General features: G+C 53.6%; 1 protein-coding gene and 1 pseudogene across 1 annotated transcript in view; one reads left to right on the top strand and one right to left on the bottom strand.

Moving 5' to 3' along the window:
- The window catches only part of LOC139605193 (zinc finger protein 271-like), a 98,776-nt pseudogene that overhangs the window by 1,954 nt on the left and 69,772 nt on the right, over positions 1–27,050 (top strand).
- LOC139605206 (zinc finger protein 551-like) overlaps positions 1–27,050 on the bottom strand; it is a 390,584-nt gene that overhangs the window by 342,583 nt on the left and 20,951 nt on the right.

Below are 27,050 nucleotides of genomic sequence, written 5' to 3'. Positions count from 1 at the left end.
ACCTTCTCAGCTGATTCAATTCCTATAAAAATCCCATTTTTTAAATCATCTAACCCAAACAATCCAAAAACCAATATTGAAATAAAACCACCCACACACAATTAATTTTTTAAAAATAATTTTAATTTTTCAAGAGTACTTAAGGATGTTATTAAAGTTTAATTGTTTGGTTGAAATGTCTGAGAAATTATAGTGGTGTTTGGTTTTGTGTTTAGTATATTTGTAATATGAATTGTTTAACTAAGAGGTGTTAGATGGCTTGTTTGTTTCTTTAGATTTTTTTATCTAAAGTACATTAGTCATCGAGTTAAAATTTTCAAAAGGTATTTCTTGATATATAATTTGTTTATTTATATGCATTGGTATTATTATAGTAATAGTTGTTGCTTTGGTTTGACTCATTGTTGGAGTATTGTAAAGAAGAGTTGAGATTTTTATTTTTTTTTTTTTATTATAATTTATTTAATTTCAATTATTATTTCTTTGTTTATAATTTTATTGCAATTTGTTGAGGGGATAGGAAGGAAGTTCAAGGGCAGGAACATTTTTCCCTGGCTGGGAACTGGAATTCCAGACCCAGGGAGTGTGTGCAGGACCCCACAGACTGGGATCAGATATGGGCTGGGATCAAATATGGGCTGGGATCAAATATGGGCTTGGATCCTTTGGATTGGGGCTGCGCAGGCTGGGACCATATGGATCAGGACCACACAGACTGAGATCAACTGAACTGGGATCAAATATGGGCTGGGACTGTTTTTTAAAGTAACTTTGTTCTATAGTTTTTATTTCTGTTATTAATTAAGCTCAGTGAAATAGCTACTTGTGTTAAACTGCCTGCTTGGATGGGATAACATCCAATGCACCCAGGATGAGGACACCTGTACAGATCTGCCAACTATCAGCACTCCCCGTCTGAAGGCAGAGTGCACCAAGGCCCAAAACCTGGAGGTGATAAAGACAAGGAGCCAAAACCACAGCCAAGAAACACACATGCTCTAAAAAGGCAGACCCAGGGAGGGGCCATGTAAAATCATTCCTGGAATATGTAAAGTAGTTGATGGATATGCATGAGGGTCTATGAATATGCACCAGGCTGACGTAAGGGGAAAGGTATTTCCACTCTCCTGTGGAAATGGAAAACGTTTAATAAGGGACAATGGGAGACCAGGACCATGGAGCAAAGGTTATTACGGCCGGGTGCATCTTGGCACTCAGCCAGGAGCACCCTGTTACCTTCGGGGATCCCCTGAAATACCTTTCCCCTTACATCAGCCTGGTGCATATTCATAGACCCTCATGCATAGTAAACTTTTCCCCAAAACTTGTTTCATGTTCCAAGAATTGTTTAGCATGGCTCTTCCTTGGATCTGCCTTTTCGGAGCATGCAGATTCCTTGGTTGTGGTTTTAGTCCATTTTTATCACCTCCAGTTTTTGGGCTTTGGTCTATTCTGACTGTGAAATTTAGGTTGTGGGATTTTTAGTATGTTGTGGATGGAAGCAAAATGGAGGGCCCAGTGTTTTGTCCTGGGTTTCTTCTTCATGAGTTTGGGTGGCTTTTTGTAATTGGGCAGAAATTCCACATTGCAGGCTCTTTGGGATCAGTTATTGGGTTAAAAGGGAAAATAATCTAGGTGTCAGTTCCTAATTGGATAGTTTAGTTTTAATAGACCTTGGAACAAGAGATTGTTGGCCATTTTGTGCCTTCTACTGAAAAGCTGCTGAACTCCCAGTAATGAGGCTGTTTTACTGATAAGAAATAATAAACACTTGAGTCTGAACATGAATTACTGTCTCAAGTGCCTTCAATCCAGAGCCAGTGAAACCAACAACTGGTACCCCACAGCTAGAGGTAGTGCCAAGGCAGAACTTGTTCATGCTCTTTTCCCCTGGTGATTTTCTACTCCCGTCCAGACTCTGATAGCAAAGCCGTGCTGGTGACAAAAGATTGACCTTGGCATCCTGGGGCACTTTCTGGGTGGGTGTTTGAATCTGCTTTTCCAGGCCTCGGGCTGAGCAGGGTGAGGCCGAGGCCTGGGCCCCTCCAGGCGGCGCCGGGAGCGCCCAGGGCAGCGGCGAGGGGCGGCCCTGAGGGGCGGCACAGGGGGCATTTCCCCCGAGCGGGCGGGCGGGCGGGCGGGCGGCGGGGAAAGGCGCCCTGGGCACAAGGGCCGGCACAAGGGCCCCGGCTCTCTGCAGTGCGGGCGGCCCAGCGCCGATCGCTGCTCCCGGAGCCGCTGCCAGGGCCGGGTCTCCTCCCCGCCGCTGACCCTGCACCTGCAGCGCTGCCTCCGCCTCTGCCGGGCTCCCCGGCACGGACGGCAAGGACGTGGACACGCTGCAGCAGGGGCCCAGCAGGGACACCCAGATGGTGCCGGGGCTGCAGCTCCTCTCCTGCAAGGAAAGGCTGACACAGCTCGGCTTCTTCAGCCTGGGAAAGAGACCCAGCCTTGATCCAGCTGTGGCCTTCCAGTACCTGAGGGCAACACACAAGAAAGCTGGACAGGGACTTTGTACCAGGGCAGGCAAGGACAGGACAAGGGAGCATGGATCCAAATGGAGAGAGATTAGGTTTAGGTAAGGGATTCAGAAAAAAGACTCTCCTGGAACAGGTTGCCCAGAGAAGGTGGGCATGTCCCGTCCCTGACAGTGTTCAAGGCCTGGCTGCATGGAGCTCTAGACAAGCCGGTCCAGTGCAAGGGGTCCCCAGCCACAGCAGGGGGGTTGCAGCCATGGGATTTTCCAGATCCCTTCCAAGCCAAACCATGCCACGACTCCATGATTCTGGGATACTTCCCCTCCTCATCCTCTGGCAGAAAAAGAAACTTGGCCCCAAGTTCCACACTGCAGACCATGTCTTTTGGCAGCCTGCAACTGTGTCAACAGAGGATGAAAAGAGATGACATTACTGACACGATTTCCCTTTTCTATTTGAAAAGTAAATGCTCTGCTCCTGTCCACTCTGGCAAAATTGTCAGAAGACGCAATTGTTCCCCATGAAATGCTTGGTCTCATGCAAAGAAGAAAGAAGCCAGAAGCCAACACTCTTCGTTATTGCTACATTGTTTTCTTTGGTTACTTCTCTAATAGGAATGACTTTGGGGTGTGATTTGTTTGTTTCTCTCTTTCGTTCCTTGGGGCGCGCGGCGGCTCCTCCGTTGGGTTCGCGGGGGCAACGGAGGAACGGCCGCGATCTCCGGCGGCTCCGCAGCAGCAGCAGCAGCAGCAGCAGCGCTTCTCTTGATTGGTTTTCCGCTTGACTTTTCACTCGCTCCCCATCCCCTTCTCCCTCTCACACTCACTCTACTCCCGTCCCGTTCCGTCCTGTCCCGTCCGTGTTCCGCCTCTCCCAGCCCGGCTGATGCCGCGTCCCGCAAGGCGCCCCTCGGCGGGGCCGCCCCGTGCCCGCCCCTGCCCGGCCCGCCGTGGTTCCGCCTCGGCCGGGCTCTCTCCGTCCTGGCTATGGCGCCACTGGAAGAGCCGCTCGCTCTGGTGCTGGCGGAGCAGCGCGGGCTTTTGGCCGCGCCTGGCGCGGGCTCTGGCCCAGCCCCGGCCGAGGCCCCGGCCCCGAACGAAGCCCCTGCCGCGGTTCCGCCCGCAGCCGCCCCGCTGCCGCCCGGCTCTCGCCCCGTGGCCGACAGCGTGGCCGGCAGCTGCCCCGCTCCGAGCTCCGCCACTCGCCAGCTCGGCCGCCGGCCCCGAGCTGCCGCAGCCCGGGGCGGCTCGGCAAGCAGCAGCGCGCCGGGCGGGCAGGTGCCCCGGGCAGAAGAGCGGCAGCGCGGTGCCGCCCGCACGGGCGGAGAGGCCTCCCCTAGAGCAGCTCTAGCAGCAGGGCCCGCTGCTGGGCAGCGGCGGCTGCGGCAGCATTTACTCCGGTCCCCGCCTCGCCAATGGCGCCCCGGGAAGAGACGGGGCCGGCTCGGAGGGCGGCGGCGGGCGGCGGGCGATGAGCTCAGCCCGCCGCTGGCCTTGGTTCGCAGGCAGCCATCAAGCGAGTGTCCCGGGAGCGCATCTCGGAGTGGGCGCGGCTGGGGAGTGAGCGGGGCCAGCGGGAGGAGCCGGCGGGGCGTGCCGGGCGGGGCTGAGGCGAGGCCCGGCAGGGCAGCAGCCGGAACGCTGTGAGGGCAGCGAGCGTGGAGTGAGCGGGGGCCGCGCAGCGCCCCGGGCCGGGCCATGGCGAGCCGCGGCGGGGCCGGGCAGGGGCTGCCGAAGGCGCGGCGCAGCATCGGCCCTGCTGACGGCATCGCGGTCCCCCCGCAGCGCAAGGGCGCCCTTGTGCCCCTGGAGCTGGCGCTGCTGTGGAAGGTGTCGCGGCCTGGCTTCCGCGGCGTCGTGAGGCTCCTGGACTGGTTCGAGGTGCCCGAGGGCTTCGCGCTGCTCATGGAGCGTCCGCAGCGCTGTCAGCACCTCTGGTACTTCCTGCACGAGCGGCGGTTCCTGACGGAGCCCGTGGCGCGGGGGCTGTTCCGCCAGGTGCTGGAGGCCATGGGGCACTGCAGCAGCTGCGGCGTCCTGCACCGCCACATCAAGGCCGAGAACGTCCTCGTCGACCTCGCCACGGGCGAGGCGAAGCTCATCGACTTCGGCTGCGGCACGTTCCTCCAGGACACGTTCTACACCCGGATGTCAGGTGAACCCAAAGCCGGGGCCCAGCTGGGCAGCAGAAGTTCCTCCCTTGGCTGGCAGAGGGGGAAGAGGGAGGGAAGGAAGGAGGCAAGGAAGGAGGGGGAATCCTTCTTCAGCCAGTTGCAGCCAAGTTGCTTTTTGGCAGGGCAGGGGCTGGCTGTTGTGGAACGGGAGCTGGCTGGGAGGGAGGGAGCAGCATGGGCCTGATGAGCTGCGCCCGTGTCCCATAGGAACGCCGGAGTACAGCCCACCGGAGTGGATCCTCTTTGGCTGCTACCATGGCCAGCCAGCCACCATCTGGTCCCTGGGCATCCTGCTCTATGAGCTGCTCTGTGGGCACCTTCCTTTCCACACCAGCGAGGACATTGTCTGGGGCCAGCTCTTCTTCCTGCCCCGGGTGTCTCAAGGTGGGGATGCGCCTTCAAGGCACGAGGGGAAGAACGGGGTTGGGAGGGGCGGCTGGCACATAAGCGTCCTGCTCTTGCAGCTGGTGAGGAGGTGGATCTCCTGGGCTTAGCTGGAGGAGGTGGCACCTGTGCCTCTGTGCTGGTGTCCTCCGCAAGAGAGGATCGATAGGAAGCTTTTGGCTGCAGCTCTGAGCACTCCTGGTGTGGCCTGGGCACTGTGGAATGTGGGAGAGCATGGACAGGAGCCTTGTCCCGCTGAGCTTTGTAGACAGTTGGCTAGCTGAGAAAGGTCACGTCAACATAATACCCCGGTTAAGCAAGAAGGAGAGAAGTCTAGAAGTCAGCAGTCAGTGTCCATATAAGGCAAGGACATTATGCCCTTGATGCAACAACAGGATAGGGAAGAGGCTCTTTTGCCAAAAATATGAAGAGTAGTTTCAACAGAATAACCACAAGAATGCAGAAGTAGGCGTAGTTGGCCGATAAGTAACTAACCAATAATGAGCTCTTCTTTGCAATATGTATGAGCTTTATTAACACCAATATAAACATGTGTGACTCTCAATAAAGTTTGAGACTTGCTGATCAGTCATATTGCATGCCACATTTCTCCTGCCGATCCGACACAAACCCAAACTCCAGCCCTGGGATACCCTATAAAAACCCCACGGCCCTGCCTTTGCCCTGTCTTTCGGGGGTCAGAAATGGATTCTGGAGCTTTCTGAAACCCAGACCCGTCTCGTTTGTTCCCGGCACCGGCAGCTGCAGCCTCCCTGGACACCATGAACTCTGGAGAATGGGGGCAGCCAGTGGGGACAGGTCCTGGACTGCAAGATAAGTGTGTGTTCTGTTTGCCATCTGTCAGTGGTGGGGCAGTTATCTTCTGTTCATTGGGCAGTTTCTCTCTTCCACAACCAATCCTCCCTGTGGGGAGGTGTGTTCCATTAATAGGCCATTGATTATTAATTATTAATCTTCTGGTAATGGTCCACTGAGTGTCACTGCATGGCTGATTAAATGACATCATCGCATTGGGAGATGCTCCGCCCAGGGGGAGGAGCCAAGCATTCCTACCTGGATAGAATCTGAGATTTGGAACACTGTAGGCAGCCTTTTCCTCCTGGATTCCCAGAGGAGCAGCTGTCTTCCTTCTCCACGGGATTCCCAGAGGATCAGCCTTTTCCTCCTGGATTCCCAGAGGAGCAGCTGTCTTTCTTCTCCACAGGATTCCCAGAGGATCAGCCTTTTCCTCCTGGATTCCCAGAGGAGCAGCTGTCTTTCTTCTCCACTGGATTCCCAGAGGATCAGCCTTTTCCAACTGGATTCCCAGAGGAAGGAAGATTCCCAGGCCCATCTACAGCAGCCCTGGACCTTCAGAGGAAAATTCCACCCTTCTCCAGGATCCCTGCTCCAACAGAGCCACACCTGGCACTGCAGGAGGGCTGCAGCCACCACTGAATGGGACTGCTGCCAGCACCCTGACCCACAGGGGGTCAGGCCCTGTTCTGACTCTGTCAGTGGGGTTTTTTTTCGTCTGTACTACTGCATTTATATTTTTATTTTTTCCTAAAAAAGAACTGTTATTCCTATTCCCATATCTTTGCCTGAAAGCTCCTTAATTTCAAAATGATAACAATTCAGAGGGAGGGGTTTACATTTTCCACTCCAGGGGAGGCTCCTGCCTTCCTTAGCAGACACCTGGCTTTTCAAACCAAGACAATAACAAAGTTACTTTAACACCACAGATAGAAAATCCATTTTAATCTCTGCAAAAAGCCAATATTATGTGTCCATAACAATAAACCTCTTGCTGAGTGATGGTAGATGTCAAACTAACTTTGCTATAAAGATATAGTTTTTATTTCTGTTGTTAATTAAGCTTAGTGAAATAGCTGCTTGTGTTAAACTGCCTGCTTGGATGGGATAACATCCAATGCACCCAGGATGAGGACACCTGTACAGATCTGCCAACTATCAGCACTCCCTGTCTGAAGTGAGCTACACTTTGGTAACATCTCATGTTTCATGCCTGCAGTGGGTGACAAGATGATTAAAAATGCTAATGAAATAAACAACAAAGATTTAAAAATGCTAATAAAATAAACAAGAAAGGTCATTTATGTTCCTCAAAATAGCAACAACAACAACAACAAGTTCTGGTTTAATGAAAGGTGGAATCTGTTGCTCTTAAGAGCAAAGATTCATAGCTGGAATAAAGAGTGTTCAGCCCAGCTGTTTCTACTGTGAGGCCGTATTTCATCCCCCCTGAAAGTCCTTCATGTTTGCACAGAAAACTGTCCTTGCACCGCCCAATAAATTCCATCACTTAAGCTGGCCAAACAACCACTGTGGTCAAGTGGGGTCTGAGCAGCTTCCAGGATCCCAAGCAGCTTCAGAAGCTTCATTTTACACCTCCTCTTCTCCCAGTGAATACCCAGCACCACCATAACTGTGGACCCATAGCTATGGATCACTGGCCTGGCCAGCACAGGGCTAATGTTTGCATCAGCCAGGAGGAGCTGCTCTGCCTGCTCGTCTGTCTCAGCCTCAGCCCTGAGACCCCAAATGCCTCCATTCTGGCCCAATCCTTCCTGGTGCTGAGCATAAGAACTTGTGCAGACAAGAGCAGGGAGGGAATCTCCCCAGCCGTTTATCACCTCAGCAACAAGACCTTGGCACCAGGCTGTTATCTGTAGCAGAAAGCAGCAGCAGAAAGGAGACACCAGATCACCAGCCCCAGGCCATGGCCCTGGTGCTGTCCTTACCAGTGATCAGTGTCTGCAGCTCTCCAGGAGCTCAGGGAGCAGGGATGCTCCTCACCATCTCATCTTACCCATGCACCCAAAGCCACAGCCAGCTGTGTGCTCCTGCCCACCAGCACATGCCAAGGCACAGCGTGGGATTCTTGGGGAGGTGTCCTCTGCAGGGCCAGGAGTTGGACTTGGTGATGCTTGGGGGTCCTTTCCAGCCCAGGATATTTTGTGATTCTAAGGCTTTGGCCAGCCCAGGTTTCAGCCACCTCCCTGATCCATGTGTGATTGACCCCAAAACAGATCTTGCCTCTGTCTACCCTCCAGTGCAAGGAACATGTTGCATCTACCCCAGCCCTGCTGCTTGTGTCTGATGGATCATGCTGACCTTTTCAACATATTTCTTGGAGTATTATAAAACATTATGTGACAAAAAGCAAAAGAAACAAAAAACCCCAAAACCAAAACAAAACAAAAAAACCCCCAAAACCAAAAAAAGCCAACAAACCAACCCAAATGAAATCAATTTGGGTAATGATGGCCTTTTGTTCCAGTTTATCCTGCACCAAATTCCACAGATGGTAACTCTGAACATTTCCCAGACCTTCACAGCAGAGCTTGGAAGTGTCTCTCTGATTTCTTGGTTGTTTCATGACACGTGCATTTCTCCTATATAATCCCAGTGTTTTGCTTAGAAGCCATATTATAACTGGGAATCAATCTTCTTCATTTGAACATCTAGGACAGATTCACACATCATTTCACCATTAACTAGGATAGACTCAGCCTTGCAGATCTTTCAGGTTTCAAGCCTGGCTGTGTTGTTTCAGTTCTTTGCTGCTGCTTGTGTTTTGTGAAAAAAAAAAATTAAATAAGCAGACTTTGGGACTTTCTGTTGCGGCTTGAAGAAGAACACAGGTTGTTTCATCGCTTTTGTGAGACATGTGTTACCCGGCTCATTAATTCACAACAGTTCTTGTTTTCTCTGCCTTTTTCACGCTGATGTGATACATTTGTGAAGTCCAGGGTTGTACTGCAAGTGATTAATGCTGCGGTAAAGTCTGATAAACTGAGATTCCAACAAAAAAGTGTGAAAAATGTAATCTCTAAAGTTCTGAAAGCTCACATGTGACGAAACCCATAAATCAGCCCAGAAGCAGTCATTATGGTGAGTTACTAACGTGATTATGCAGCTGCATTTGTCATCATTTCCCATTACGTAGAGAATAAACCTGTCAGGCTGATTTATGGCAGAGGGCTCCACAAGATGGGAACTGGCACCTGTACTGTTCTGTGGAAACGATGAGAAATGCGGTGTGTGCTCAAGTGCTGAATGGAAAAGGAAGGAGGGGAGATAACTGTTCTTTGAAGGCACTGATTCAGGGACAAAGACTTCAGAGAGGAGTCATGCTTACTCCCATGGGATGGCAGGAAGAGTATCCACCAACCTGTCCCAACAGCAGCAGCAGCATCAGAATGTGTTCTCCACAGGTGGAGGGAAGAGAGGAGAGAGGAGGTCTTTTGAGGGGACCAAAGTCAGTCATGGAGAAATCCTAGAATCCTGGAATGGTTCGGGTCACAAGGAATCTGAAAAACCATCTTGTTCTAACCCCTGCTGTGGGCCGTGACAAACTGAACAGCTGAATGCCTGGCTACTCAGGGGATACTCAAGGTTTTGGATTCCATGCCTGTGCATCTCCCGTGGAGCAGCTGGGTCTGCTGGGAGCAGATGGCATCCACCTGAGCTCAGAGCAGGCCAAAAGATGGGCAGATGTGGGACTGAGCAGGGCGAGGGACATCCCTGCACAGCAGCGCTCTGACAAGAGCAGCAGTGGCCTCCTCTCAGTGCCCTTCCCCGAGCAGCAGCCGCTGAACACCATGGTGGCTACACAGATGCTTTTGGCTCTGCAATCCCTTTGTGCTCAAAGGCCACGCTGGGCATTTCAGCTGGGCTGGAAGGTCTGGCTGGGCAGGGAACAGGCAAGAGGCACTGCTGGTGTGAGCTCCATGTGTTCACTGGGGACACAAGGAAGATTCTGTTCATCCAAAGAAAAACACAAGCAGCCAGTCCCTGCTAACACAGCAGTGCGACTCTGTCCAGAGCAGCTCAAACTCTCTGCCAGAACCACCCCCCTGCACCTTCTTGATCTGAAGGGGACTAGAAGTGGTTTCACTGCAGTTCTTTATTTCTGCTGTCTGATAATGGGAAGGTTTCAGAGAAGTCTTGGATGGACTGGATCAGGGAAGAGTCAAGCAAGAAAAACTGAGCAACCATCACCCAACCCCACTCACAGAAGAACAAGTCCCATTAGGAAAAGCACCTCAGGTGTTTTCATAGTTGACAATATGTATCCTACTCAACATTACTGATTATAATCTTTTCCATTTGGAAACTTATCAGTGGGGACTTCTGCCTGCTTTGTGAAGGGAGCCCCTGGGGCCCATCCCCTCCCAGAGGGGCTGCACTTGCTGCCTGCCGGGGCTTTCATTGCTGGGCCCACTGGGAGCCCCTGAGCTGGGCTGGGCACCAAGGGCAGGGCTGGCCCGGCTGTGATGCCTCTGGCCCCTGTGACACCAGGGGCAGCGTGTCACAATGGGGGCAGCTGGAAAAGGCCCCCGCAGGTAACGCTGGCCCAGCACAGCCTGGGCAAGCGGTGAGTGCGCACGTGGCGGGGCTGGGCCGGGCCAGGGCCGGGCCACAAGCGCCGCACCTGGGCCTGCATTGTCCCCCTGCACCCAGGGCCAGCCCCTGGGGCCGGCGCCTTGGCTGGGGCACGGGACTGCTGCTGCTGGCCCACTGGCACAGGCCCTGCTGCCTGCCAGCTGCCCGGGGCCCTCTGCTTCTGCCCTCACATCCCTGCGCCTCCGGGCCTCACTTCAGCCCCCACAAGCTCCCTTGGGAGCCCCAGTGAAAGCCTTGTCTCTCTCCTCCTGCAGACCATGGCGCACAGAGCAGTCCTGGCTGGGCTTGTGCTGCTCCTCTTCCTGTTCCCACTTTCCGTGGTGGACAGATTTCACGGGGATGGGCAGCCCCGTGCAGAGGAGATGAAAGCGGCCCCCCCAGAGCCAGCTGAGCCTGGCTGGGGACCCTGGCTCCTGGCTGCCTTGCGCTACCTGCACCAGCTCTGGCAAATTGCTCAGCCGCTGCTCCTGCTTTTGGGCTGGTGGCTCAGGCGTAGAAGGGCAGCCACGAGGCAGAGAGCAGCGGCCCAGAGAGCTGAGGAAAAGGCCAGAAGGAGGAAGGTGGAAAGCGAGCGGAGAAGGCGGCTCCTTAGGAAGAGATTCAAAGACATGGAGCAAATGCGCCGGGCCACGAAAGAAATAGAAAAGCAAATGGCCAGGCTGATTGGGATGAATAGGGATACAAACAGGATGCTGAAGGTAGGCAGGGCAGGCTTTTGGAGGAGCACAGGCAGTGGCTGTGTGAAGAAAAGCTTCCTGCTGGAGATGCTCTCTGGGCTGGCCAAGGCGAGCCGCACATCTTTGTGAGCAGCCGGCGCACAGAGCTGCGCTTGCTGCCCAGCACAGCCCTGCGCCGGGGCACAGGCTCCGGGCTCCTGACACACCCTGCCCCTCTGCCCTCTCTCTCCTCACGGGATCTGTAGGAACTGCATCTATTTTAACCCTTTCCCATACAGAGCCTTTGCATCTGCTCGGAGGAAAGCACCATCTGAAGGCATCGGGCCAATGTTTGGAGATTGATTCAGATTCTTAAATAGTTTTGAAATATTTAAAATATCTTATTTAAAAATAGTTGTCTTTAGAAACATTTTCCAAACTTTTTATTACTATAATGTGGATTAATACTCTTGTAAGATATCATAAATATTTTAAGAATATGTAGTAATTAAATAATGGCACTTTTCTTTAGATTATATAGAACTTATAATTCATCAAAATTACCAAGAATTATTGCAGTTAACCAAAACTGAAGTATACTTTATTTCTGTTTAAAACAGCAAATGTTGCTTAATCTCCATGGTCCAATAATTATTTTGTGTCTTGTTTAATATTCATATATACAGTATATAGACTGTCGCTACGAATGCCTATAATCACAATTGGTTAATTTAAATTTCACTCTCTGCCCTCTTGTCTCGGGAGGGTGACTTCCCTCAGGCAGCTGCAGTCCCTGTCAAGATACAATAAAGGCAATGCCTGAACAAACGCTGTGTCTGTGAGTGTCCATGCTGGACTCAGGTGTCAGCTGTGGGGAATTCCTGACACAGGGGCACCACAGCAGCCCTTGGCCATGCAGAGGCTCCTTTCCTCCCCTGCAGCAGCTGCTCCTTTGGTGCTGTGATCCAGCCTCTGCTCTGCGCGATGCCAAATGCAAGAAAACCAGGAGTGCCACCACTCAGACTGTCACTCGGGTCCCTGCAGAGCTCAGGAGCCACCATGGCTGTGTAGGTGTGGAACCTGCAGTGGGCCATGACAGTAGCGACAGCAGGGACAGCAGGGACAGGGGGACACAGCACAGCAATCACAGCCCGGCTGCCCTGGGACAGGCCCGGCAGGCAGACAGGACACGGGGCAGGCAGGAGTCCCCATCCTCTCTGTGCCCTCCTGAGCACAGGCACATAAGGGACAGGGGCAATGGGGACACAGCTGGCCCCTCTCCTCTGGGAATATCCCACCTGCCCAGGGGCCCTGACAGAACGCAGGGGCTGAGGCTCTGCAAGGGGAACCCAAGGCTGAGCAGGAGGACCTCCAAGTTACATCTGCCCACATTCTGCATGCAAACTGCTGCGTGGAGGAGAAAACCAGAGGGGCCTTGCCACAGCAGATCCCATCTGAGGGAAGGTGTTCTCTATTCCTGCACACGGGTGCCCCATGCAACATGGAGCACATGAATGCACTTTGACACCAGATTCTCAGCCCTGCTCGAGCGCTCTGGCACAGCAGGAGCGGCCATTCCCTAATAACACACGGGTTTGCAACTCTTGTGCAAAGCAACACAAATTGTCTCTCTCCTCCTGCAGACCATGGTGTCCAAATCAGTCCCTGCCCTGCTGGTGCTGCTCCTCTTCCACTTCCCACAGCCCGTGGTGATCAGTTGGGATGAGGATGCAGAGCTGGGCAAAGAGGGCCTGGAGCAGGCTACCCCAGAGGCACCCGAGCCTGCCTGGGGACCCCTGCTCTGGGCAGCCGTGCAGCAGGGGCCCTACTGGGCTGCTGCTGAGCTGCTCTTCCTGCCTTTCTTCCTCTGCCTCAGGCGCACAAGGGCGGCCATGAAGCAGAGAGCAGCGGCCCGGAGAGCTGAAGAAGAGGCCAGAAGGCGCAGGATGGAAATGGAGCAGAGAAGGCTTCGCTTCCAGAGGACATGCAAAGACTTGAAGGAGCTGTGGAGGACCATGAAGATGATCAAGAAGAGAATGGCCAGGCTGATTTGAATGAACAGCAAGGTGAGCTGGTTCCTGCTGTGAAGCTGAACTCATTGTGTTCAAGTCAGATTTCCTCTGCACGGATGTCATTGTAGTCAGATGAGAAATTGGCCCCTTAATTTGAATGCACTGGTGCATAGAGCTGTAGTCTAATGTTTTAATGTAGCTGACCTGTGCCCTGATAGCAAGGGGTGTTTAACAAATCTGCTATTGCCAGAAGGCTTTTGTGACTCTCAGACTGTGCTCTGCACATGGAGCAGCAGAAGAATTAAGGCCAAATCCTCCCTCAGGAACTGGAGGATATCACACGTGGGTAAGGAGCTTTTGTAAGGGAGAATTGACTGTTCTTCTCTTCCACCAGGTGACCCCGTGCTCCAACACGGTGATGGAGTTCTACCAGAGAATGCTGGTGGGCCTGGAGGGTGTTGGCAAGGGAGGGGCAGCCCTGATCATCACAGCCAGGTCCCAGCCCTTGCCTGGCTCCCCCAGGCACTGCCTTGCCCAGGCTTTGCTGGCTGCAGTGCCAAGGAGAAGTGCTGCTGGATGCCCTCATGTTGTGCCAGCTGGACATGAGAACAGCAGTGCTTGGGCAGCAGCCTGTGGTGAAAAGCACCCCTGCTCACAGCCAGCACGGGCCTGGGCCCTCTTCTAAAGGCACCAGCAATGATATCATTGATTGGCCTGGGCTTTGGTGCGTGAGGGGGAACAAATTTCCCGAGGGCCTCCTCTCCTTCTTCCTGCAAGAGGTGGAGTTGTGCTGGTGGTGAGCACCGTGCACGGGTTTGGGCCACACCAAGCAGCTGCTGAGAGTCAGGGTCTGGCTCTGTCCATGAGGGCCCATGGCAGGGGGGAAGTGGCTCCCAGCAAGAGTGGGGAGGGCAAGGTCTGACGAGGGGAAAGCAGCCCTTGGTGGGGCAGGTCAGCTCCAGATTTTCTCCTTCCCTCTGCTTCCCATTTTGAGCTTTAATGTTGTCAGAGCTGAGCCCAAAAGTCGTCGTTGCTGCAGCAGAATTCCATGCTGCTGTGCTGCTGTGGGTGTCAGTGTGATGCCCAGAGGGATGCAGCTCCCTGGGGCTGTTCCCTGTCGCAGGCAGAGCCATGCAGGCAGTGCCTGGGCTGCCATTCTGTAAAGCAGGTGGAGCTGGGGCCAGGCAGGGCCTGGAGCTGTGCAGTGCAGGAGCCAGGGAGCTGCAGGGCCTGGCAGGGGCTGATCAGCCCCTCTGTGGGGCAGCTGCTGTCTCGTGCCCTCCAGGGCTGGGGCAAAGAGCTGAGTTCTCAGGCAGGGCAGCAGCACCATGGCAGAGAAGAGAGTCATTTGTACTGAGACACTGGGGTTGTGTGTTCCTCGGGCCTTGGGGAGCACTGATCCTTGTTGGGAAGGCTCCCCCAGAGCTCGTGGCTCACTGGGACTGTTCCAGGAGTCCTTGCAAGCCTTCTGGGGTACAGGAGGGGCTGAGGCAGCTGTGGGGCAAAGGGCTCTGCCTGGGGCACTGGGCAGCCTCTGGGTGCTGCCTCTCAGGGTTTGGGCCTCCTTGACAAGACGTGTTGGAGTGGGCAGAGGTAGAAGGCAATTTATCCCTGTAGGGCTGTTCAATGTGCATTGGACAGTGACCAATGTGTTCTGCTCCATTGCACAATCTCTGGGGGGAAACGTTCTCCATTCTCTCAGGATCTCTGATTGCCCTGGGGTCATCTCTCTTCCCAGATGTCTCGTTCCTGAGCTCCAAGTGTCCCCCCAAGTGCTGCTGTACGATGAGTGCCACCTGAAGGTGCCCTAGGAGAGGAAGATCCTCATTAGGAATCCCAGCCACCTTCCTGGCTGCTACGGGCTCATTCCCCAGGTTTGGCATCACATCCACCTCCTCCTGTCAAATATTACTGAGGAGATTATTAAGGGAAAAAAGGGTTTGGATAAGACCTTGCTGGTTTCTATTCAGCCTTAAAGATCTGCTGAGAACAGGATCCTCCCCGAATGTAAGCTTTAGGAGGCAGTTTGTAGAGAGCTTTTTAGATAATTGGTTAGCTGAGAAAGGACATTCCGATGTGATACCGATGGATAAGGGTAAGAGAAACAAGCTGAGAACTGAGCAACCAGTGCTCAATTACTGACGAAGGTCACAGTGACCTTCTCTAAAACGAGAAGACGGGGGAGAAAATTGCTTGCCAGAAAATGTAGCTATCCCAAGATAGAGAAATTAGAAGAATGTACACATAGAAGCAAAATAATTGTTAAGAGATAGAAGTAGGTGTGTTTGATTTAAGTGTGCTTTAACCAATAATGAGCTCGGCTTTTGCAATATGTATAAGCTTCATTAACACTGATATAAATATGTGTAGAGTTTCAATAAACTTCGAGATTTGCTATTCATCGCATATGGTGTGTCGCATCTCTCCCGCCGCTACGACAGCAGTTGAAGCTCCTGAGGAAACAGTTGATGTTCTGGTCTTCAGGGGCTTTTCTTGTGGGAGATCTGAGAGGGTTGTGAAAAGCTGCTGCATCCACAGACACCAGTGCCTGTGCTGGCAGCCTCCTTGCAGGATCCCCTGGGAGTGCTAAGCCTACAATTCTTGCATCTTGTTTGTGCCTTTTACCTTTGTCCTGGGCAGTTGTAAACGTGTGTGTAAGTTGCTGTTGCGGTGCATGTTAAGGAGTCTAAAGTTTCTCCAGAGGTGCCTCTGAAGCTGCATTTCATTCTGTCCCTGCCAGAAACGCAAGGAGGACTCTGCTGTGCTCGACCCCAGCCCCAAGCCCTGTGGGATTGTGCAGCCCCAGAGCTCAGCAGAGATCCCAGCTGTGGTGGCAGTGCAGGCCCTGGGCACTCACGGCCCCAGCGCTGTCATCAGCGTGTTCGGGGATGAGCTGGGTCCCGAGCGGGTGGCTCGGGGATCCAATACGGGGACGCGTCGCTCCGGCAGCCCCGGCAGCCCCGGAGGGCTCCGGCCCCCACCCGGCAGAGCTGCGGCTGCTGAGACCCCAAAATATCCCCAAAAAACAGGTGAGACACCCCAAAAATATCCCAAAAAATCCAGGGGAGACCCCTCAAAATCCCAAAAAATCCCAGTCAGACCCCCCTGAAAAATCTCAAACAATCTGGGTGAGATTCCCCCAAAAATGCCAAAAAATCCGGGTGAGATCCTCCCCAAAAAATCCCCAAAAAACCCCAAAGTCCAGGTGAGACACCTCCCCAAAAAAATTTTTAAAAATTCAGGTGAGACCCCCCCCCCTCGAAAATCCCAGTGAGACCCCCCCAAAAGCCCAGAAAACAAGTGAGACCCCCCAAAAAAATCCAGGTGAGAAACATCAAAAAATTCCTCAAAAATCTAGGTGAGGTCCTCCAAAAATGCCAAAAAGTCCAGGTGAGACCCTCCCCCCAAAAAAACCCAAATAAATCCCAAACCCACCCCAAAAAATCCAGGAGAAACCCCTAAAAATAAAATAAAAAACAGGTGAGATCCCCCCCAAAAATCCCAAAAAATCCCACTCAGACCTCCCTGGATTTTTTGTGTGCAGCTGCTCCTGGCAGGGTGCACAGGGACAGGGATTCTGCCGGGGAAAACAGGCACAGGCTGCTGCGGAGAAGGACAGGAGGGATGGGAGGCACAAACAGCTCCTGCTGGTGCAGGTGTCCCTCCCTCCCACTGCAGGTCCCTGTTCATGGTTATCTTATTTTCCAGAGATGAGCTTTACCCTCCTAAAGTCAAACCCCACCCACCAAAGGGGAAGAGAAGCAGTTTGGGTTCCTTGGAATCTCAATGGAGGCATTTCAAGGTCAGAAATGTGGAGGAGCCAGTCGCAGCCCTGAAAGAAGTGCAGGATTTTCCCCACTCTTCAGGAGCAGAGGTAGATTTTCTTGTCCATGCCGTGCTTGTGTTCCTCCCCAGCCTGCCAGCACCAAGTCCTGCTCATGCTGAGCTCCCTTTTTGCTGCCCTGCTGGGCTGTGCCCTGACAGTGGGCTGGGCAGCAGGGCCAGTGGCTGGACATGGGCTGAGGGGGAGGGAGAAACAGGAGAGTTTTCCTTGGAGAAGCTGACTCAGATCCTACAGGCCTGTGCTGAGTGTGGGATTTTGTGCCTTGTTTCCTTCCCAGTGTAAGATGAGGCTTTTCCCTGCATCATCCTGGTCAGATCTCCAGCTTCCCTCCCAGAGCCAGCTGGGATGATCCTGATCTCCATGGAGCCTCTTCCCAAGGCAGCCAGACTCCCTGTTTGCAGGGCTCTGCTTTCCCCCAGAGCTGCTGCTGCCCTGCTGGCCCTGGAGCTGTCTGACAAAGGGAGACTTTGCAAAGTGGCTGTCTCTGCCTCCCAGCACAGAAAATGGCTTGTTTTCCAGGTGCCAGCACCAACTCCTGAGCACCCTCACCTGCCACGAGGCTCGGAGGGGTTCAGGTGCTCCCTGGACGTGGCGCGCGCTCCCCTGGGAGCGGAGAAGGCAGGAGGGAATCTGTCTCCCTGCCCATTGTCAGCGTGGCCAGCAGGGCTGGAGCTGCCAGTGCCGCTGGGGGCCCTCAGCACTGGCCACAGAGGGGCCTCCCATCCCTGCAGGCCCATCACAAAGGGCTGCTGGAGCAGCTGCTTGTTGGAGAGGCCGTGCAGGACACGTTGCAGGGCTGCCCAAGGACGCTGTGCAGCACCTGTGCAGGGCACTGCTCCCCCTGGAACTCCTCAGGTGCTCCACTGGAAATTTTGGCAGGAGCTTTTGCTGCAGCACCTTGAGAAAGCAGCATTTAAATCAGAGAGAGAGGGCAAGAGCCTCAGGAGTCAGATGAGCTGGGCTGGACTCCTTCCCTCAGCTCCAGGAGCTCTCACTCTGAGTCTCCTCCTTTTCTAAAAGCAGGAAGCTTTTAAACTTTTTAAAGGCAAGTTGTGCATCAGAGAGAATTTCTACTGCCAGGAGACATCCCAGTTCCCTTTCATGTCATGTACTAATTAATGCATTGGCCCGTGAGTGTGGGAGAAGATTTTGCCCATGGTCCCTGCCCTGGTCAGTGGCATGGATGCAGGATGAGGTGAGGGTGATTCTGGCAGTGTTTGGGGAATAGACCCCTCTGGCTACAGCTGCCCTTTGCTCCAAGATGCTCTTCTGCATCCATTCCCATGCTCAGCACCTCAATCTCTCCTGTCTTCCCCCCAGGCTTTCAGAATCCTGCCCCTGCCAGGTTTGCTGCAGCCAGGAGAGGGCCAGCAGGTCTCCTCCACCTTCTCTGGCCACCTCAGCAGCACCTGCAGTGTCCCAGAGCTGTGCCACGTGGAGGGAGGCCCCAGCTATGAGGGGCTGGTGCCCGGGGAGGCCTCACGTGTCAGCTCCTCCCTGAGCCCCCCGAGATCAACTGTGGCTCCCAGGCCCCTCTCAGGGACAGGTGAGTCAGCCTTCCATGGGCTCCTGCTCTGCCATGGGTTATTGTCCCTGCAGGGCTCCCCTGCTCCAAGGACTCTGAGCTCAGAGGTGCCGCACAGCAAAGGCAGCAGCAACACAGGCATGGCCACTCTGAGCTCCCTGGCTGCCAAGAGAGGAAGGACCTTCTCCTGTTGAGACACAACATCTTCTTCTCTATCTGAGTGCTGAGCCCTCCTGGCTCAGCTGCTGCCTGCAGGGAGCTGGGCTCTGGGCTTGCCTTGGCACTGCCTCTAGAGGGGTCTGGAAGTGCATGGTGTTGAGTGGCATCTTCTCCATCATCTCCCTTCTTCACCAAAGCACTGGGATTGTGCTATGGGCAGGCGTGGGGCACAGAGCAAACCTTGCTTTGGGCCCTGCTCCTGCCCCAGATGAAGCCCTTGCACTGCTGATCTGCCAGGGCTCTCCTTATGCTGGGACAGCAGCCAGAAAAGCTCCTGTCCTTTAGGCTCCCCTGCAGCTGCAGCCGTGGGCAAGCACAGGAGAAGCTCAGCTCCAGCAAGGCAGCCCAGCTCAGGACACACAGGCCCAGGCTGGAGCTGGGAGTGGAGGTGCTCCAAGCCAGCCTGTGCATCAGGACTTCTTCAGGCCAGGCTGGAGTTGGTTTCATGGGGAGGAGAGGGACCAGGCTGCTTCCAATGGTTTCCGTGGCAGCCAGCACTGGTTTGCTTGGTCCCAGCTGGGCTCCAGCAGGAAATCTGCCTGACAAGAGCCTGCCTTGCAGGAGAGGAGTTCCTGCAGCCTCTGCTTTCTGACTGATAGCATTGTTCTCGTGAAGGAGCAGGCTATGGGTCGTTAAAGCCCAAGATCACGGGCAGAGACTCTCTAACTAATTAGAGTTAGACAGTGCTGTGTTTATTAACACCGGCGGGCGGCACTAGAGCCGTCCCTAAAAGGCGCGACCGCGCTGCCCAAGGTTCTTTGCCCTCTCTTTATTGCCCAAGATCTTACATACAACACATCTGCAAAAGCCCAGCACCTCCCATCCCTGCTCTGTATTCAAATGAGCTCATTGGTCCTTCACACCTGTGCAATTCCTCCCTTGAATTGGGTCTGTGGTCTCAAATTGGGTCCGTGGTCTTAAGGGATGAAGTCAGGAATGTCTTCATCAGGTCTCTGTGACCCTCTGGCACCATCCAAGGTCCCCTGCTTAGTGACTGATTGACATCAAGCCCAGGTGCTAAACCATTGTTCTCCTGGTTTCAAGATGTTCTTATAACAGTTCACTGACTCCACTTCCTTCTGGAAAGAAGCTCCTCATGGTAAACAATAGAACAATCAGCTCCAGCTTAAGCATCTCACAATCATTAACCTATGGTCTGCCTGTCTAACTTACATCCTGATCAGTGGGAATTGCTTCTAAGCCTCAGCTGAAATCTGAACTCTTTAAAATCATGCTTCAGCCATGCCCAGGGGGAAGGGGGCTGAATGAGCTGAGTAAGAATTGTAGGGGAGATGAGCAGCTGTCAGCAATCTGTGCTCTGCTCTAAACTGGGAAGCCAAGAGACAAAGGGCGTTTTCAGGCAGCAGCACAGAGAGCTGGTGGATCAGCCTTGGGCAGGGCCTGGAGGGGTCTGGCTGTGCCTTCAGAGGGAGCTGGCACAGTCAAGAGCCTCTGATGGCAAAGCTGAGGTTTGGCTGGGCCTGGAGGTCCCCTTCCACCAATGGCCTCCCTTGGGATGTTCCCAAGCCCTGTGGCTTGAGGAGAATTCACGGGAATGGCCTCAGGGTCAAGGAATGAAGTGCAGGGCCAGCCAGGACTGGGGAGCCCAAGTTTCTGGTGGGGACTCTCAGCCATGGTTTCTGTTTTGTCTGCACAAGGGAGCTGAAGCAGCCGGCTCAAAAGCTTGAGGAGGAGGCAAAAGCCTTAGAGGAGGGAGAGAGGGGGAAGGAGGAAGAGAGGCAGAAGAAGGAAAAGAAGGGTGTCTCTGTGGGGAAGCAACCCCCAAAACCAGAGAAGGGGAAAAGCAAACAACCACAGAAGAAGGAAGCCAAGGCCCCAGAGAAGAAGGAAAAGAAAGACCCAGAGAAGAAAGAAACCAAAGCACCAGAGAGGAAGGAAACCAAAATCCCAGAGAAGAAGGAAACCAAAATCCCAAATAAGGAAACCAAGACCCCAGAGTCGAAGGACACCAAAGCATCAGAGAGGAAGGAAACCAAAATCCCAGAGAAGAAGAAAACCAAAGCCTCAAAGAAGGGGGAACCCAAAGCCCCAAAGAAGGGGGGAACTCAAATCCCAGAGGACACAGCTGAGCTGGAGAAGAACTCTTTACTCTTTTTCACACAACTCATTTTACACAGTTTGACAGACCTCGTGTGCAACTTTAGTTAGTTCATAGATTTCTTGCAGGTTATTCTAATATTGGTTAATAAAATAGATTTTACTTGTGCATCAAATCTCTCTGTTGTATTGTTTACCTGTTCTCTTCACTGATTCTCATGGACAAATCCCTTGTTGTTGCAGGTACATTTGTTTTTCACCCTCAGAACAGATTGTTTACCAAGTCTCATTCTCACAAGAGCTTCCCATGGGAACTTGTAACTGCTTAGCTGCACTCAGAAGAGATGGCAGGCCAGCTGTTAATGTGGCAGAACAAGGCCTGATTTCATAAGGCCTTTCTTTTATCATTATCCCACCTGCCTGTGACATCTCCCCCTTCTCGTTCATTTAAAAAAGGCTCCTATGTTCTGATGCTGAAACAGCTCACTCTTGTCAGGGCATTATCTCATCAAGGTTATCACTGGTTATCTGTTAGATATGAGATAAGAGAGATAAAAGACCACTTACAATCAACAAAACTTACCAACTTCCATCAAGTCATTGACACAGGGTTTTGCAGCATGAGAAGACAAAAGAATAATGTCCAATGTCTCTTGGGGAAATGGAAAGAAATGGCCATTGTTTCCAATGATTTGAGAAGTGTGAGAAAGTCTTTGAGCTGGAAATGTTGATCTTTGACACCACTGAATGTCCCCTGGCAGCTGGAACAGGGAATAACTGGAGAAGGTTCGTAGGAGCTCTGTACCATGAGGATGCCAGGAGGCTTTGCTGGCAAATTGCCTCTGTCAGTGCCCAGACACAGCCGTGTCTGGCCAGGCCTCCTCCTGCTCCTGCTCTGGCCACAAAGGCTGCAAGGTGATGAGGTTATTTCTCTCTGCACTGGGCCTCATTTCTTCAGAGCTGATCAGTATCTGATGGAATGAACAGGTGACTGCTTTGAGCTGCTGCTGCTGAAACACAGGCACATCTTCTCCTGAAGGGAATGAATCAATCAGGCTGCACTGTGGAACACTCCATTGGGATTTAGATGGGATGATCTCGTTTCCAAATTCCTCATGTAAATATTGCATTATTCAAAATGATTCCTTGTCCAAATGTCTCATGTTCATATTGCATTATTTGAACATTCTTAAGGTGCTCATTCATCTTCTTTTTTGTTTTTTAAGAATGAGATGCATGTCTTTTGTTATGAGTATGAAGCAACATCACAGTAAAATAATACAGGCGGTGGACAAGAAACTTACAGCAATTGGGAAGAATTTGGATACAACAATCAGGAACATTTCAAATAGCAGACAAAGCTAACAACGTAGGTGGAATGAGGTAAATAGCAATCTCTGCAATAATGTACCATCATCCCAGAGTCTGCAAACAGCTGACAAACCTCGATTCAGGGGGGACTTGGATCATTATGTCCAGATAATAATTCCCAAGCTGCCTTTAAAAAGAGTTCAACTGTCATGTCTAGAGGGTCAGATGGCCAAGTCAGAGCAACTCAAATCCAGTTTTGATGCAGAAAACATCTGGGTCTGTTGGCAAATTCCCGTCCAGGCAGAGCCAAGGCCTGGCCGCCACCCAAGCTCTAAGTGGGAGAGAATTCCCTGAACGTCATTGAAAACAAGGCTCTTGAGAACAGCGCTGAGGAGTAAAGGTCTGGGGGCAACAGACTAATGAACCATGCAAGAGCTGTCTCCTCCAAAATTCCCCCAGCACAGAGATGCTTTAAACCCAGCAAACTGTTGGAGTGGTTCTGTAATAATCATTGGGGCTGCATCTGATTGCTGAGAGTAGATGTCACAATGCCATCAGTTTAGAGGAGGCTTCCCACCAAGCTGAGATATCATTTCTTGGAACTGTGAAAAAGACTTAAAAATGATGAGACAGCCCTGGGTCAAAGCATGGAGGATTTTGGTGGGATTTTGGGCAGATGGTTTGGTGTGTATCCAGAGTGACTTTGGGCAGATTTGGGGCCTGCTTGGGGCAGGTTTGGGGCAGATTTGTTGCTGCTGTTGGGGTTTTTCTCCCGTTTCCCCAGCTGTGGGCAGAGCCCCGAAGCACATCCTGTTCCTGCCCCACTCCCTGAGGAGCCCAAGGAGCTGCTGCTCCCCATGCTCTGCACCCAGGGAGATCTGGGGCAATCCCGGCATCCCAGGCATCCCGGGCATTCCGGGCCCTTTGGGCATTGGGGGATTCTGGGGCTTGGGGGGCGAGAGGGGTGAGGGGGGCTTGGGGCTGGATTGTCTGGGGAAAGGATCGGGATTTTGGGGGAATGTCTGGAGTTTTGGGAAAGAGCAGGATTTGGCGGGGAGGAAGTTCTGGATATTTTAGGGAGGAAATTTCTTGAATTTTGGTGGAAATTTCTGGATTTTTTAGGGAGAATTTTCTGAATTTTTTGTGGGGCTCTTCTGGATTTTTGGGGAGGGATTTCTGGAATTTTGGGAATGTTTCTGGAGTTTTTGGGAATGTTTCTGCATGGGGAATGGGGTTGGTTTTGTATAGTTTGGGGAGGAATGTTTCTGGATTTTCTGGGGAAAGTTCCTCAGTTTTTGGGAATGTTCCAGGATTTTTGGAGGAACATTTCTGGATTTCTATGGGAATGTTTCTGGATTTTTGGGGGAATGTTTCAGGTGTTCTTCTGAGAACATTTCTGGATTTTTTGGGGAACATTTCTCCAATTGTGGGGGAACATTTCTGGATTTTTGGCGGGGAATATTCCCAGGTTTCTGGGGAACATTCCCGGGTGTCTGTGGAACATTCCCGGCTGTCTGTGGAACACTCCCGGGTTTCTGGGGAACACTCCCGGGTGTCTGGGGAACACTCCCGGGTGTCTGGGGAACATTCCCGGGTGTCTGGGGCACACTCCCGGGTGTCTGGGGAACATTCCCGGGTGTCTGGGGCACACTCCCGGGTGTCTGGGGAACACTCCCGGGTGTCTGGGGAACATTCCCGGGTGTCTGGGGCACACTCCCGGGTGTCTGGGGAACACTCCCGGGTGTCTGGGGAACACTCCCGGGTGTCTGGGGAACACTCCCGGGTGTCTGGGGCACACTCCCGGGTGTCTGGGGAACATTCCCGGGTGTCTGGGGAACATTCCCGGGTGTCTGGGGCACACTCCCGGGTGTCTGGGGCACACTCCCGGGTGTCTGGGGAACACTCCCGGGTGTCTGGGGAACATTCCCGGGTGTCTGGGGCACACTCCCGGGTGTCTGGGGAACACTCCCGGGTGTCTGGGGCTCTCCTGGCCCCGTTCCCAGCCCAGGTTCCCGGGGTTCAGGAGCTGCCCTGGTGCCCGGGCCCCGCGACATCGCCTGGGTGCACTTGGAGCCCGAGGTGCAGGCGGGCGCCGCCCGCGAGGCCCTGCAGGGCTTCAGCATCACCCAGAGCAGCGCCAGGAAGATCTCCTGCGCCAAAAAGGGACCCAGTTTCCCACCCAAATCCCTTCTCTCCATCCCAAATGCTTCTTTGTGCATTCCAAATCCTTCTTCTTTCACCCCAAATCCCCTTTCCCAGCCCCCAGGGATTTTGGGGCTCCAGAGGGGTTATTGGGGTTTTTCCCAGCATTGTACCCAGGGTCTCCCTGCAGACATTGCACATGGAGCTGCCCCAAATAAACCCCAAATTTCCAAATTTTGGGACTGGAGGGGGGGGGGGGGGTGATTCTAAAATTCGGGGTTTGGGGGTGTTTGACCCCAAACTTTGGGAATTGGGGGGTTTGATCCTAAAATTTGGGGGTTGTGTGGGGTTGATCCTGAAATTTGGGGGTTAGGGGATTTGACACCTCAGGCTTTGGGGATTTTTGACCCCAAAGGTTGGGAATTTGGGATGTTTGACACCCCTGGGTTTGGGATTTGGGGGTTTTTGTTCCCAGGATTTGGGGTTTGGAAGTTTTTTTCCCCAGGATTTGGGGATCAGGGGGTTTGACCCCCAAACTTTGGGATCAGGGCGGTTGGACACCCCAGATGTTTCAAACCCCAGGAGTTGGGGATTGGGGCTTTAGACCCCAAACTTTTGGGCTTGGGGGTGTTTGACACCTCAGGATTTGGGATTTGGGGGTGTTTGACCCCAGACTTTAGGAACGGGGGGTGTTGGACACCCCAAATGTTTCAAACCCCAGGATTTGGGGTCAGGGGGATTTAACCCCAACATTTGCAAACTGGAGAGCGTTTGACACCCCAGGATCTGGGATTTGGGGGGTTTAAGGCCTAAAATTTGGGGTTCGGGCTGGGGGGCAGGGGGGGAGGTTGAGATCGCAGAGTTTGGGTCTGGGGGTGTTTGGCCCCCCCCAGTGTTTGAACCCCAGGATTTGGGGTCCGGGGGAGTTGACCCCAGGATTTGGGGTGTTTGACCCCAATGTTTGACCTCACCTCGGGTTTGGGGCCGGGGTTGAGATCAGGGACATTCCCTGGAGCCAGCGGCGGGATCGGGATCGGGAACGGGATCGGGCAGCGGAACAGGAACGGGGAGGGTCCCTGAGCCAATGCCGGACCCCAACCCCAGGGAGAGGCCCCGCCGCAGTCCCGGAATGGCCCCATCCCCACAATCCCGGAGCCCTCCCCAGGCCCAGCCCCTCCCCGGCCACTGAACGGAGCCTCCCTCAATCCCAGCCCGCCCCGATCCGGGCCGGAGCCATCCCCAGAGCCTCCCCCATTCCCGGCCCGGACCCTTCCATCCCTTTTTGGGGCGGCTCCTGCCGCTCCCCGCCCATTTCTGGGGGTTCCAAAGGGCCCCGCGGACCCTCCCCATTTTGGGGGTGTTGGGGGGGCCCCAGGGCCGCCCCGAGGGCCGAGGGGGGATCGAAAGCCCCAGACCCGAGGGGCTCCTGGGGGTGCCCAGTTCCTCCCGTCCCCAGCCCGAAACAGATCCTGGCCAATCAGAGTGCGGGGCTCTGATGACGATCCCGTTGCAGGGCAGAAACTCGGCGCACTGGCCCCGCCCGGCGATTTCCAGCGAATCAGCGCCCGGCTCGGCTGTGACTCATCGGGTGCCGGGCAGAACCCGGCGCCTCTCACAGCACTGGCCAATCAGAGACTGCGCGGGGCCATTCCCAGCCAATCAGAGCGTTTGTCGCTGATGGCTCTCAGTGTCCAGGAGCGGAATTTGGGGCGGGGGCGGTGACCCCGGCGATGGGGATGGGGCGTGCGGGGGCAGCTGGGGCCGCACTGGTGGCACTGGGGGCGCTGGGAGCCCCCCCGGCCGCGGGGGGAGCGGGGAGCGCGGGGAGAAGGGGGGGCAGGGGGCCCCAAATTCAACCAAAGGGGGGTCGGGACCCCCAAAGGGAGCAGGAGGGGCCTGGAACCCCCAAAACCAAGCACGGGGGAGGGGATTGGGGACTGGGGGAACGATGGGGAAGGGGCGGGAGAGCGGCGGGAAGAGGGGGATGGGACCCCCAAATTGAGGTGGGAGGGAGCTGTGGACTGGGGGAATGCTGTGGACTGGGGGAAACCCTCATCAAATCCCATTAAAATCCCATAAAAATCCCATTAAATTCCACTCAATTCCCATTAAACACCATTAAAATCCTATTAAAATCCCATGACATCTCATTAAAATCCCATAAAATTCCATTACAATCCCATCCAATCCCAAAAAATGATCCCAAACCCACACAGAATTGGCCCTGAATTACCCCCCCACACACGGCCCTAAAAACCCAACAATGTGAAAAATTACCCCAAATTATCCCAAATTTACCCTGAATAACGCCAAAAAACCCCCAAATAACCCCAAAGGCACACAAAGAACCCAAATCGCCCAAATGACCCCAAATCCCCCAAATGACCCCAATCCCATAAATGACCCCAAATCCCATAAATGGGATTGGGAGAGGGGAGGAGAGGGCAGGGAAAGGGGGAGTGGGACAAACTGGGCGAGGAAATCAAACTCTGCAGTCAGACAGAGCAGGGATTTGTGTATCCAGCGCTGGGAGCGAGGGGGATCTCTCTGGCAAAAACCCACTCGGTCTCCTTTAGCCTTCAGCTCCATTTTAAAAGTCACAATTACAACACTTCATTAGCATACTCACATTTGCATAAAGCTGTGTCCCGGTTTTACAGCCGTGTGTGGCTTCAGCGCCTGCGTCCGTTCCTCCTGTGGCGGCCCTCAGTCTTCTGGTGCTCTTTTGATGAAGGCTTCTGTCGTCCTCCTCACGCTGGAACTTTTTACCTGGACAATCAGCCCATGTCTGGTGCTCCTTGTTCTTCAGTCTAAGC

The sequence above is a fragment of the Agelaius tricolor genome, unplaced genomic scaffold, assembly GCF_023055355.1.
Source record: "Agelaius tricolor isolate 1412-34295 unplaced genomic scaffold, bAgeTri1.0.p SCAF_61, whole genome shotgun sequence".
In the NCBI taxonomy this organism is placed as follows: Eukaryota; Metazoa; Chordata; class Aves; order Passeriformes; family Icteridae; genus Agelaius; species Agelaius tricolor.
Note: the sequence above shows the minus strand (reverse complement) of the source record. Positions and strands in the feature narration are given on the sequence as shown.